We start from the raw sequence: 12,266 nt of genomic DNA, 5'->3' as shown, positions 1-12,266 counted from the left end.
CTGGGAAGCCATGCTCCTCCTCATGCAGCCCTGTTGATGTCTGGCCTTATTCACAGTGAGCATGCACCACTGGCTCCTACAGCATCCATTGCAATATCCAGGCCTTCTCCTCAGGCCATTCCTTAGCCGTTCACACCCCAAACTGCCTAGATACATGGGGTTATTCTTCCCCACATGCAGAATTTGCCACTCGTCTTGGTAAAATGTCATCATAAGGTTTCTGTTGGCTGAATCCCCAAGTTTCTCAAGATGCCCTGGATGGAAGCCCATGAAAGTACAAAGAAAGCCTTTATATGTACAGAGTCATAATCTCTCTCATTGTAATGAAGAAGAAATCTGGAATACTTGCATAGAAAAGCACTGGATAGAAATGGTAAGGATGAAGAATGAGAAGTATTTTTCTTCCTAAAAATAGAAATTATTTTGACGAGAAAACTACAATATGTTCAGTTTCAGTCTGGCTTTTTTTGGCTTGTTTGGAGATCAGGAATGAAACACTGCGCTCCTCAAATGGCCCCCAGTGTTTCACACTGCAGGTACGTAGTGTGCTGTTTACTCTGTTTTCTATATTGTCCTCACACAAAAAGACCCAGAAGCAACTGAAGCACACACACACTCTGACAAGGTCCTATGACTTTGCCAGTGGGATGCTGTGATTGTCTCAACTCCAGTTTCCAACTCTAGCTTGAAAGCTGTCATTACATCTTTACATGTCTGTCAGTAGACTTGCCCTGTCTACAACAGACTTACCCTGGCCAAGAAGCACTGGAACGACCTCCTGTGCTCTTACTAGGGCATGAAATGTGAGTTGCAGTGAACTGGAATAATGCTGAACAAGTGGTATTTTGTTTAGTGACTTTCAGCTCTTCATGTTGTATGGATTAATCTACCTCCATGACTTTGTGCTTCACATCTATTCCAAAAGCTGCTAAGAAGCCGAATGTTCATTCACCACTTCTAATGTTTCAAATATGCTTCAGAAAGGATGGGAAGAACAAAGTCTTTCCAAAGTATTCAGAAAGGCAATTTATAATATTGAGTACACCCTTTTTGATGAAAAGACATGAAAAATGGAAAAGTTAAGCCTGTGATTACTATGGTATACTGAACCACAAGTAATGTAAGTCTGTCCTACTTTTAGAATGACAGTGTACGAAGCAAAAAAACATGCATTTCTGTTTAGTGGTAACTCCTTTCTACGACTAAAATTGCAGGGCTTAAAAGCTAGCACTCAAAAGGACCATCTTACTGAGTTGAAATATAGGCTACCTGAGAAAGAAAACACATAAAAGCTGTATTTGCTAATATGAAAGATAATTTGACAGATGCTGAGAAATACAAAGAGTAGTAAAGTAAATTTTAATGTCTACAGAATGCTTTGTCTTTATTTTGTTATTCTCCTAACTTCCCATCCCTTACGCTTAAAGATACTCTTTCAAGCAGCAGTGTCACAGTGATGACTTTTCAAAATGGGCAAATAAGAAAAACTTCCAAGGACAAAGTATTTCTTCAGAAAATAACTGGGCTCTTACAACCACGACTACCAGATGTACATACGACAGTGAGTACTGTCTCAAGGGTGCAGAGCTTATTTTTGGTACTGAAAATGAAGCAAATTACAACAGTGCTTTTGGACCCTGAAAGTCATCACCTAATATTCAAACGCTTTCCTGCAGGTCGACAGGAAATAGTTGAAAATCAGCTTGCCAAGTTGAAGTTGTTTTATGCAAATAACTCTGCAAGCCCCACCAGTATTATGGTTCTCACCTTTCCACATGCTCCTCTCTTCTCTAAGGGGGTCATTTCTAACCTGACTGTTCTGGTGTCCTGCTCAGCTGAGCACATTTTGCAATGTGTCACTAGGCTGGTTGGGGCCTGCGGTTCCTGAAATTCTTGCAGGATCTCCAGCCAGGGTGCTAAATAAACCCCCACGTTCAGCTGATCAGATATATGTAACCTCACAATCAGCATCCAAGCCATGTGCCTGCTGCTGGCCTATCAGCTGCTAAGGCAGGAGTGATCTCACATGCGCATGCCCCAGCCATGGTCCTGCTGCTAGCCTATCGGGGCTGAGACGGAAGTGACCTCTCAAGCAAGAACACAAACCTTGACCATCAGAGAAGCTAAAAGGCCATCAGCAGCCACGTGGGCTTAGTCGATGATTGTAAGGCCACCTCTATCTGAGCAGCTGATAGGCCAGTACTTGGCTAATGCTTGGGGCAATTGTTTGTGAGGTCACTTCTGCCTGAGGACCTGATAGGCCACCAAGAGGCACAGGGCTAGGATGTTGCTTGTGAGGTCATTTGGAACTGAATAGCTGATAGGCCAGAAACAGTTGCATGGCTTGGACAGTGACTGTGAGATCACTTCTCTCTCAGGTTCTGATAGGCCAGCAGCAGGCACATGGCTCAGATGATAATTGTGGCATCGTTTCTGCCTGAGTAGCTGACTAGATGGAAACAAAGACCGTGCTGAGGTAATTTCCCTAAGGGAAGGTGAAAGACCAGCAGCAGGTCCATTGGCTTGGTAGGTAATTATGAAGACAGTTGTATCTGGTGAGCCGATAGACCACGAGGAGACTGACTAGTGGGGACATTTTTATGAGATGAATTGTGTCTCAGAAGTTCCTTGGATAGCAGGAGGCCCATGACCATAAAGGTGTCTGTGAGGTCACTTCTGTCTCTGCAGGTGATGGACCAGAAGCAGGCACAAGGGTGGGAAAGTGACCATGAGGTCACTTCAGTGGGTGAAGCTGATAGGCCAGCACTTGACTCCTGTCTGGGCTAAGGGGTTGTGAGGTCATGTCTGCCTGAGTACCTGATAGGCCACCAACAGGCATACGGCTAGGATGCAGGTTTTGTGGTCACTCCTGTCTCTGCAGCTGATTGGCCAGCAGCAGGCACATGACTTTGATGTTGATTTTGAGGTCCCTTCTGCCCAGTGACCTGACTGGACAGCAGCAGGCATGTAGCTGGGTCACATCTATCAGGAAGCTGAAAGGCCAGGAGCTGGTGCGTGGGCTTGGATGTTGTTTGTGAGGTTCTTTGTAACTGATCAGCTGATGAGCCACTAAGAGGCTGATGGGTGGCAAAGTTATAATGAGGTGAATTATGTCTTGGAAGTTCCTAAGCTACTAGGAGGACCCTGGCTGTGAAGATGACAGTGATGTCACTTTCGTCTCTGAAGATGATGGTCCAGCAGCAGCACGTGGGTGTAGAAGTGCCTGTGAGGTCACCTCTGTCTGTGCAGCTTAGAGGCCAGCAGCAAGTGTACAGCTTGGATGGTCATTGTGGGGTCACTTATAATGGAGCAGCTGATAGGCCAGTACCAAGTACCTGGCAGTGAAGGTGACTGGTGACTGTGATGTCACTGCAGTGTCAGCTCTTGATAGGCCAGCAGGAGGCACATGGCTTGGATGTTGATTGTGAAGTCACCTCTGCTGTAGTACCTGACTGGATAGTAGCAGGCAAATAGCTAGGTCATGTCCATCAGGGAAGCAGAAGGGCCTGCAGCAAGCACCCGGGCTTGATGGATGATTGTGAGGTAACTTCTTTCTGAGCAGCTGATAGGTCAGCCTTTGGCTTATGCTGAAGGTAATTGTTTGTGAGGTCACTTGTGCTGGAGAATGTGATAGGCAAGCAGCAGGCTCACAGCATGGCATGTGCTTCTGAGGTCACTTGTGCCTGAGGATCTGATTAGACAGCAGGCACAGAGCCTGCTGACGCAGAGCCTGCAGGCACAGAGCCCTCGCCCTGCTGGCAACACTCTTCCCAGGGCAGCCCAGGAAACCATTGGCTTTCTTTGCCATGAGAATGTGTTGCTGCCTCGTGCTGCTTCATGTTGTCTACCAGCACCCCCAGGTCCTTCTCTGCAAAGCTGCTGTCCAGCCAGTTAGCAACCAGCATGTCCTGGTGCATAGGATTACTCTTTCTCACGTGCAAAACATTTCATTTCCCTTTGTGGAGCTTCATGAGGTTCCTCTGTGTCCATTTCTCCAGCCTACTGAGGTCCCTCTGAATGGCAGTGCAAACAACTGTTGTATCATGGCTGTATTTTAGGAGAAGATTGTGTCTCAGAAGCTTGTAAGCTCTTAGGAGGCACATGATCATGCAGGTGACTGTGAGGTCACTTCTGTCTCTGCAGGTGATGGGCCAGGAGCAAGCACAGGAGTTGGAAACTGTCTGTGAGGTCACTTCTGCCTGAGCGCCTGATAGGCCAACAGCAGGCACATGGGTTGGATTGTGATTGTGAGGTCACTTCTGCATGAGTGCCTGACTGGATAGCAGCTGGCACATAGCTGGCTAACGTCCCTCTGAGAAGCTGACCTGCCAGCAGCAGGCATATAGGGTTGGAAGATGATGATGAGAGTACTGGTTTCTGACAGGCTGATAGATTCCAAAGCTCAGAGGCCAATCTGAGGCACATGGCCACGAAGGTGACGGTGAGGTCACTTCTGTCTCTGCAAGTGATGGGCAAGGAGCAGCACATGGGTGGGAATCAGTCTGTGAGGTGACTTGTGTCTCAGTACCTGGGGTGTGAGTTTTCTACCTGTGTGGTTTGCACCTCTAAGTAGGTGGTTCCATCCTCTCCAGCCTTTCTTTCCTGAAGCTCAGACATGTTTGTTCTGCCACCAGGGGAGATGAATCCCACCCATGACTGTTAAACCCATGCCCTGTGTTCATCCAGAGGACAGCAGGGAGGGTTTTCTCCTGCTGGCTTGCTCCCATGCCACATGGGTCTTCAGCTGGAATTTGTCTCCCCTTGTTTTGGACAACCACCATTGGGAGGTCCATCCACTCTTGCTCATCCAGGCTTCTCTTACAGCTGACAGAGGGTCTCAGCCCTTATCTGGAGTAATTCATCTTTGCAGCACTATGAACTCACCTGGCTCCTTCATCCTCTCGGCCTCTGGGAGCCTGATCAGTCCAGGCACAGCTATTAGCTCACTCATGGACTCTTCTTTAGAGGTGAACCCCCTCTGAGATGATATCCCAGGTGTGGTTCTGAGGCTAATTTGGACAAAGGTTCCCTCTTGACAGTGAGGTGTGGAAAAAGACAAGCGAGGTTCAGTTCCTTCTAGAGTGGTCCAGGTCTGTCCCAGCAGGCCTTGCACAGTTAAACTCACCCACCCATCATCAAACTGTACATTAGAGCACGCAGTGTGACTCCTTCTTGGTATCACACTATGTAAAACCCCCACGGCTGGTAATAATACATCATGCACTACTTTGGGCACACTGAGCTGCCAAAGCAAACTTCCAGATCATGCCTGTGCTGTCCCTGGGCTGCAGGGGCAGCACATTGGGCTCAGAGGAGATCTAAGCGAGGAGCTGTGGGCTGCTCGGTGGCAGGTCTGCTGCAGAGGGGCGAGTCCTGAGCAGGGTGGCCGTGAGCCATGCCTGCCTGCCTGCTGGCCATGGGCTGGTGGGGTGGCTGCGACAGAGGTGCCCTCACAATCAGCACCCAGACAGGACCCTTTCACCTGCATCATCCCCTCCTCTCTCCAAGGCTGTCATTGCTGTTGGGTGGGCTCTCTGAGGTGCTGGGTGACATCACAATGCCTACTGGCCAGCACATCTCTTGAGGGCCAATCAGGCAGCTGCAGTGGAAGTGACCTCAAAATCAACACTGCAGCCATGTCCTTTTTGCCTGCCTCTCCCCATCCTCTGCAGATGCAGAAGAAAGGACAGAGAGGCAGAAGAAGAGGTTGGAAATATGTCAATCTGAATACCGTAGTTCCTCAGAACAAAGTTTCTCCATGCAGAGTGCTGGTAGGAAATGTATTGGGAATGAATAACTGTAAGTATATATATATATGTATATAAGAAATATATACAATAAAAAAAAAATAAAAAATCCATTCCAATTGATAAAAAAAAAGTGAAGTTGTGGAGATGAGGATTTTTTTCAGCTCTTGCATAGAGTTATTTTTTGGATAGGTTTTACCTTATGACTAAAAGTCAGTGTTCAGGCCTTTATTCATCTGCCCACATATAGAGGCTATTTCTGCCTGAGATGCCCTGGGATGGCTGTGTGCCCATGTGGAGCTGGGAAATGTGACCCAGGACCTACGGGAACCTTTCTGGAGCATTACGTGGCCACCAGGAGAAGTCTCTCAAGACCTCTCAGTGAGACAACTTATTTCTCTTTCTTGACTAGAAAGGAAAGTCCAGACACTTGTGTTAGACATAGGCATGTGCACTAAAATGGCCTGGCATTGGGTGAGATCAGCCTCATCCCTGTTGTCACCTCAAATGCAGTAGCACTTCATTTACCGTGCAGGGAAGGAAACGGGAGAGTGGCTAGATGGTTAGGGACTCCTTTCAGACATCACTCTAACACAGCTATGTTGAGGTTTGTGCAGATTTGGCCATCCAAAGATACAGCATTTCACTGAAGCTGGTCACCCTGCTTGCCTCTATCAGTTGAGAGAGCTCGACACCTCAGAGTGTGACTCGCTTTGTGCAAAGAGTGAGGAGTTGCATGGACAGCCCTGGGCAGGGGGTGGTTTTGGTGCACTAGAATGTGTGCGAGACACAAAAATATCTGTTTTAATGGTGCAGGCCTGATTATAACAGAGAAGTCTAGAAAAAGTCAATACCAAATGAAAGAAGGAAAAAATTAAGAGAATGATCAAAAGAGAAGGAATATTTGGTTGCAGTTTCCAGGTTTTAACCTTCTTTGTGTTCTTATGGTCCTTCTTTGCTTTGTTTTCTTTTCTTTAATGTAGTGGTCTTTTATGGGGATTTTGTGGGGGGTTGTTGTTTTGTTTTTTTTGTTTTCAGAAGGAAAGTGATTTTCAGAAATCACTGAAATGGGGTGGGATGCAGTCACAGGGTCATGGACATGTGGTGCCATACAGGTGCCCTGGTCCCCTCTGCCCAGCCTCCCTCTGCAGCTCCCAGGGGCTCCAGTCTGCCACAGGTCCCCTGTGAGAGCTGCCAGGCCCAGGCAGGTGTCTCAGAGACACCAAGGCCTCTCCAGCTGCCACGGGGTGCTTGTGGTTGGACATCTGAGCCCTGCCTGGAAAGGGGAAGAGCTGTTTTCAACATTTAGAAAAATATGAGCACACTTTCAACAGCTAAAATGATTGACTAATCTTAATGCCAATGTTTTCCCATAATGAAATAGTGGAAATTTTGAGGAAGGGTATTAATAGCTGGAGAAGAAATATTGATAGGGCCCTCAACTAGTGTTACCACTGCTCTGTTATGCTGTGGATGTAATCTCAGCAATCTCTTGCATATTTTCACCTGTCCTGATTAAACTGATTATTTCTAAAGTCCCCTTTGCATCAGACTATCAGGGCATACACCCTTTCTGCTGTTTCCCAGTCTTCCTCCTCCCCTTGCTCTTTATCCATTCAGATACCTCTCAGCTCTCCAGTTGCTGCTTTGAGCTTCAGGGTGTCTCCAACTTGCCTTGTCATTCAGGAGTCTAATTGTCTCTTTAGCCACCTCCTTAGTCGTGTTTCTATCTAGCTTTTCCTATCTATCTGCCTAAAACATTTCAGGGAGGTTTATTCCTTGTGGAAAGTGGACCTTGCTGGAGGCAGCTTGGACTTAACGTACAGTGTGGGAGTGTATTTTACTTTTTTTAAAAACTCAATCATATTTTATTTTTCTTTCTTTGCAATTAAGAAAAATCCTCCTGTGTCTGCCACTAGTTCTCTATGGCAAGCAGGTGGGAATTGGTGCATAGGAGCTGTAACATTCAGCTGCAGACTGGAGTGGAAAAAGGTTAGATTTTTAACAAGAGTGGTGCAAGTCCCCAGTGGCTGAAGAGAGAAATGGCAGGGTTGGGGAGGTGGGAGGAAGGTTGTCCATACAGCTCTCCTATCAAAAATACTGCTTTTCCTCCATGTCCAGACCTCATTAGGAGACACTCTGGATCAATATCAATTGGAGAATGTGGAGATCACTTATTCTGCAATGTAAAGAATAAAGAAAATTTAAAATTCTTTCTCTTGCAGGTGCTCACTAAAACCTTGCTCTTGTAAATGTGCTCCTGAAATATCTCCAAATATCCACACAAGAATTGAAAAAGTGAAGAAAATTATGGATAATTATGGAAAATTATGGAAAGAGATATGGCTCCTTAGGGGCTGTATGCATTTTAATGACTGCTCTGGTGTATCAGGGTCACAGCCCATGTACTTCAGATGTTGAGAGGGAGCTGAACAAACCTCTCAAGAAGTTAAAGTCAGATGTAAATCCCAAAGTTTCTTGGCGCATTAATGGGTCCCACTGAAGGCCATTACCAAAGAAGGCTCCTGGGGGCTGATTAGAGCAGAAAGTTGGAGGCCCTGACTGCAGATAGGCAAAGGAAGTGTGCAGGTGGCTCTGATGCCAAGTCAACCTTGATGTGTGTTATCAAGCAGAACAGCCAGGCACTGACACCCAGCCCCAAGAAAGGGTGATCCTTTCCCTCAGGCGTTGCTCAGGGCTCTTCCTGGGGGCAGTGTGCGGGTTGGGGTGTGCAATGCCAAGTGCAGGAGAATGATACGGCACCTCCTGGGCTCCCTGGGGATGAGGAAGCAGCAAAGCCACCGTGCTTTAAGGAGATGGCGTCTTCTCAGAGGCCTTGGTGGCAGAGACACCAAGAGGACAAAGACCTCAGTTCTGTTGGGAGCTTTGAGCCCTGGCAGTGCCCTGGGCCACCTCCACCACAGACTGTCCTACACTGTCCCACGCCTGTGCCTGTTTCCCTGCAGATGATAGATACCCAACCTGCTTCCCCACCTTGCTTTCACCGCAGGATCTCCCGACCTCTCCTGATGTCTTCCTGTCCTCACTTGCTTTTCCTTGAAACACAAAGCCAGGGGCTGATCACAGGCTCCCTCTGGGTGACCTGTGGCACCACAGCACTACCCTACGAGTGACATTTCCTTTTCCTAATGTCACATCTAAACCCCACAAGCTGCAGCTTGTGGCTCTTTCCCCTTTCCCTTCTGTTTCCCACTACCAAGAAAAGCATCATCTTGAAGCCACCCTTCAAGCAGTCACAGGCTCCTACGCTACTGCCCTCAGCCTCCCCTTCACCAGGCTAAAGCAACCCAGGTCCTTCAGCCTCTCCATAAAGGCCTTGTCCTTTAGACCTCTAACCTCATCTTCACAGACCTCCTCTGGACTCTCTCCAGTTCCTCCCCATTCCTCCAGCACAGGACATCCCACACTGGGACACCCTATTCTAGATGTGGCCACACCAGTGCTGAGATGAGGGGGATAATAGTTCACCTTGTCTGGGTGGCCACTCACTTCCTCATGCTGCCCCGTATGCAGCTGGCCTGATTTATGGTGAGCACGCAGCACTGGCTCATATGGCATCCCTTGCAATGTCCAGGTCCTTCTCCTCAGGGTCACTCCTCTACTGGTCAAGTCCCAGCCTGTCCTGATGCACAGGCTGTTCTGCCCCCCACCCCCACCCCGAGACAGGACCTGCCATTTCTCCTTGTACAATGTCATGAAGTTTCTGTTGGCCAAATCCCCAAGTCTTTCAAGGCCCCTCTGGACTGAAGCTCCTTTGGGTCAGCTCTTAATGTGTGTGCATGTGTGTGTGCAGATGGTTCATCCTGTCTTGCAGTGCCTCTACCAGGATAACGGCACGTGGAAGTGCAGGACACTAAACATAATAAGAGGAGGTACTAGTTAAATGCAGTTGCTGGCAAAGGTAGAAATTAGTACGTCAAGCATCTCAGAAATGATCCCCCCCTACCCAAATAAGGGTAGAAAGCAAGCAAAACCAAGGCATTTCACAAAACCCATTTCTCCTGCCTGCTAAGGTCCCCCTGAATGCCAGCCCTCAAGTATGTGACTATTCTGCTCAATTAGGTGTCTTCTACCACTGTGGGGTGAGGGGAGCTGTGTCCTGCAGGTCCCTGATAAGCCTGTTAGACAGGACAGGACAGGACAGGTTGCAGTATAGACCTCTGCATACTCCACTTGTCACTGTGTTCCAGGTAAACGTGACCCATTCATAAAAACCCTCTGAGCTTGATCAGCCAACCAGCTTTTCACCCGTCTGATTGTCTGCTCAGCCTGTTGTAAGGTCCTACTGGTCTACAAGAATATTGTGGGAGGAAGTGTCAAACACCTTGCTAAAATCATGGTAAATGACACCCACTACTCTCCACTCCTCCACAAGTACCGCTCTTCTATCACAGAAGACAATCAGGTTGGTCAGGAACGATTTGCCTTCAGTCAATCCATGCTGACTGCTCCCAGGCACCTTCTTCATGTGGCCAGGATTGTGATGTGAGAGGACTGGCTCCATGACACAATCTTCACCAAAGTGAGACTGAGCAGCCTGCAGCTCCTGCGGTTGTGCTTGTGGCCTTTTTTGAAAATGGGCACAACACATTCTTTTCTCTGGTCAGCGGGACCTCTCTTGAGCTCCAAAACCTTTCAAAGGTGACAGCAAGTGGCCTTCTATGACAGTGGCCAGCTCTCAATGTCCTCATGTGCAGCCCATCCAGTCCCATAGACTTGTTGGGGTTGAGTTCTCACAAGCAAATCCTCCCCCAAGCCTCATCCTCTGCTGGTGGTTTTTCTCCTCTGGAGTTCCGACTCTAGGCACAGCAGCCCAGCAGACCTTGTTGGTGAAGACTGAAGTCAAGAAGGACTTGAGCTCCTCAGACCTACCTGCACTTGCTGTTACTAGATTCCCTGCCTCATTCAGCAGTGAGCCCACAGTTTCTTTGTTTCTTCTTGCACTGTCATTGAAGCATTAGCAGCTCTTCTTCAGGTGCCTGCACATGTGTATCCTAGAGGAGCTTTGGCTTCCCCAACACCATTCCTACTTCCCTGGACAATAGTACCCTGTTCAGTCAAGGTGCTCCCCTGGGATGTCTACTGCTATTACTCAGCATCAGTATGAACCATCCTTGTGCTTGGTGGCTGCTGTACTTAGCAATCAGCTGGCTTTCCTAAGTTCCACTGCCCTTCGGAGCTGCCTCCAACGGGATCCCCCAGCAGACCCCGGAGGAGATCCAAGTCTGTTCCTCTGAAGTCCAGACTCTGCACTCTGCTACTGTTTTTTCTCACCACTCTCATGATCTGGAACTCCGCTATTTCATGGTCATTGCAGCCAAGGTTTCCACTGATGATCACATCCCTGATCAGTTCTTCCTTGCTTGCAAGTACTAGATCCAGATGAGCGATGCCCTGATTGGCCCATCAGGGAGCTGTGCTTAGAAGCTATCCCTGACACCCTCCAGAACCCCTCTGGACTGCTGGCACCATGCTGTTTGCCCTTCCAGTGAATGTCAGAGAGATTAAAGCCCTCCCTGCCCCCCAATAAGAACCAGGCCCTGTGACCCAGAGACTTCCTCAGGCTGCTTAAAGGAGACTGTGTCCACCTTCTCACTCTAAGCACATTGTCTGAAGCTCCCATCACAATGTCACCCTTACTCTGATGCTCACCCACAAGCTCTCACCCAGCCCCTTTCCATCCTCTGGAAGAGCTCCAAACATCTGAGCTGCCCCTTCACACCAAGGGCATTCCCCCCTCATCATCTTCCCTGCCAATTTCTCCTGAAGAGCTGGTACCCTGCCATCACAGCCCTCCAGTCGTGTGAGCGGTCCCACCACCTCTCAGTTATTCCAGCCACGTGGCAGCACTGTGACAGCTTGTGCATCTCCATCAGCTCCTGTCTGTGCCCCAAGCTTCAGTTACTTATGTCTGTGCTGCAAGGCCTCAGCTGTGGCACAGGGAACAGATTTGTCATGGTGAAACCTGCTATCAAAAGCCAAGGACACCACGTGTGCAATGGCCCCACTTCAGAGCAGAGACATGCTGGCCTAGATAGCAGGTGGCAATGTAATGGTGAAAGGAGGTTCCCACTAAGAGAGCAAACCCTGCAGTGCCCAAGGCCAGGGAGAAACAGAGCTGGGCCATGGAGAAATGTCAGGAGAGAGGTTTGTTGCCTGACTCTGCAGCACCTTGGGGCCTGTGACAGAGGTGAACCGATCTCCAGGAAGGACGAAGTGCCACTGAAGAAGTACCTCGGCCTGGACAGCCTGTGATCCATGGACATCATTAGCACAATGCCTGGCCATATTATCTGGAGGGGAGAAGAGGTTTGTGGGGGAAGGAGAGTTGGAAGATTTTGAGTGCAAGGACATGAGTGGAGACCGTGGCGGGATGTGCCTCTCATTCATGCAGCATGCTTGAATGCAGATGGCTGGACTTTGCCTAAAGGCAGAGGTGGGATTCAGGAGTTTGGGCACTGGTAGGAAACTGGAGAGGCCCTGGGGCACTTGCTCAGC

This window comes from Dromaius novaehollandiae, unplaced genomic scaffold, assembly GCF_036370855.1.
Source record: "Dromaius novaehollandiae isolate bDroNov1 unplaced genomic scaffold, bDroNov1.hap1 HAP1_SCAFFOLD_37, whole genome shotgun sequence".
Lineage (NCBI taxonomy): Eukaryota > Metazoa > Chordata > Aves > Casuariiformes > Dromaiidae > Dromaius > Dromaius novaehollandiae.
This window is presented reverse-complemented; position numbering follows the sequence as displayed.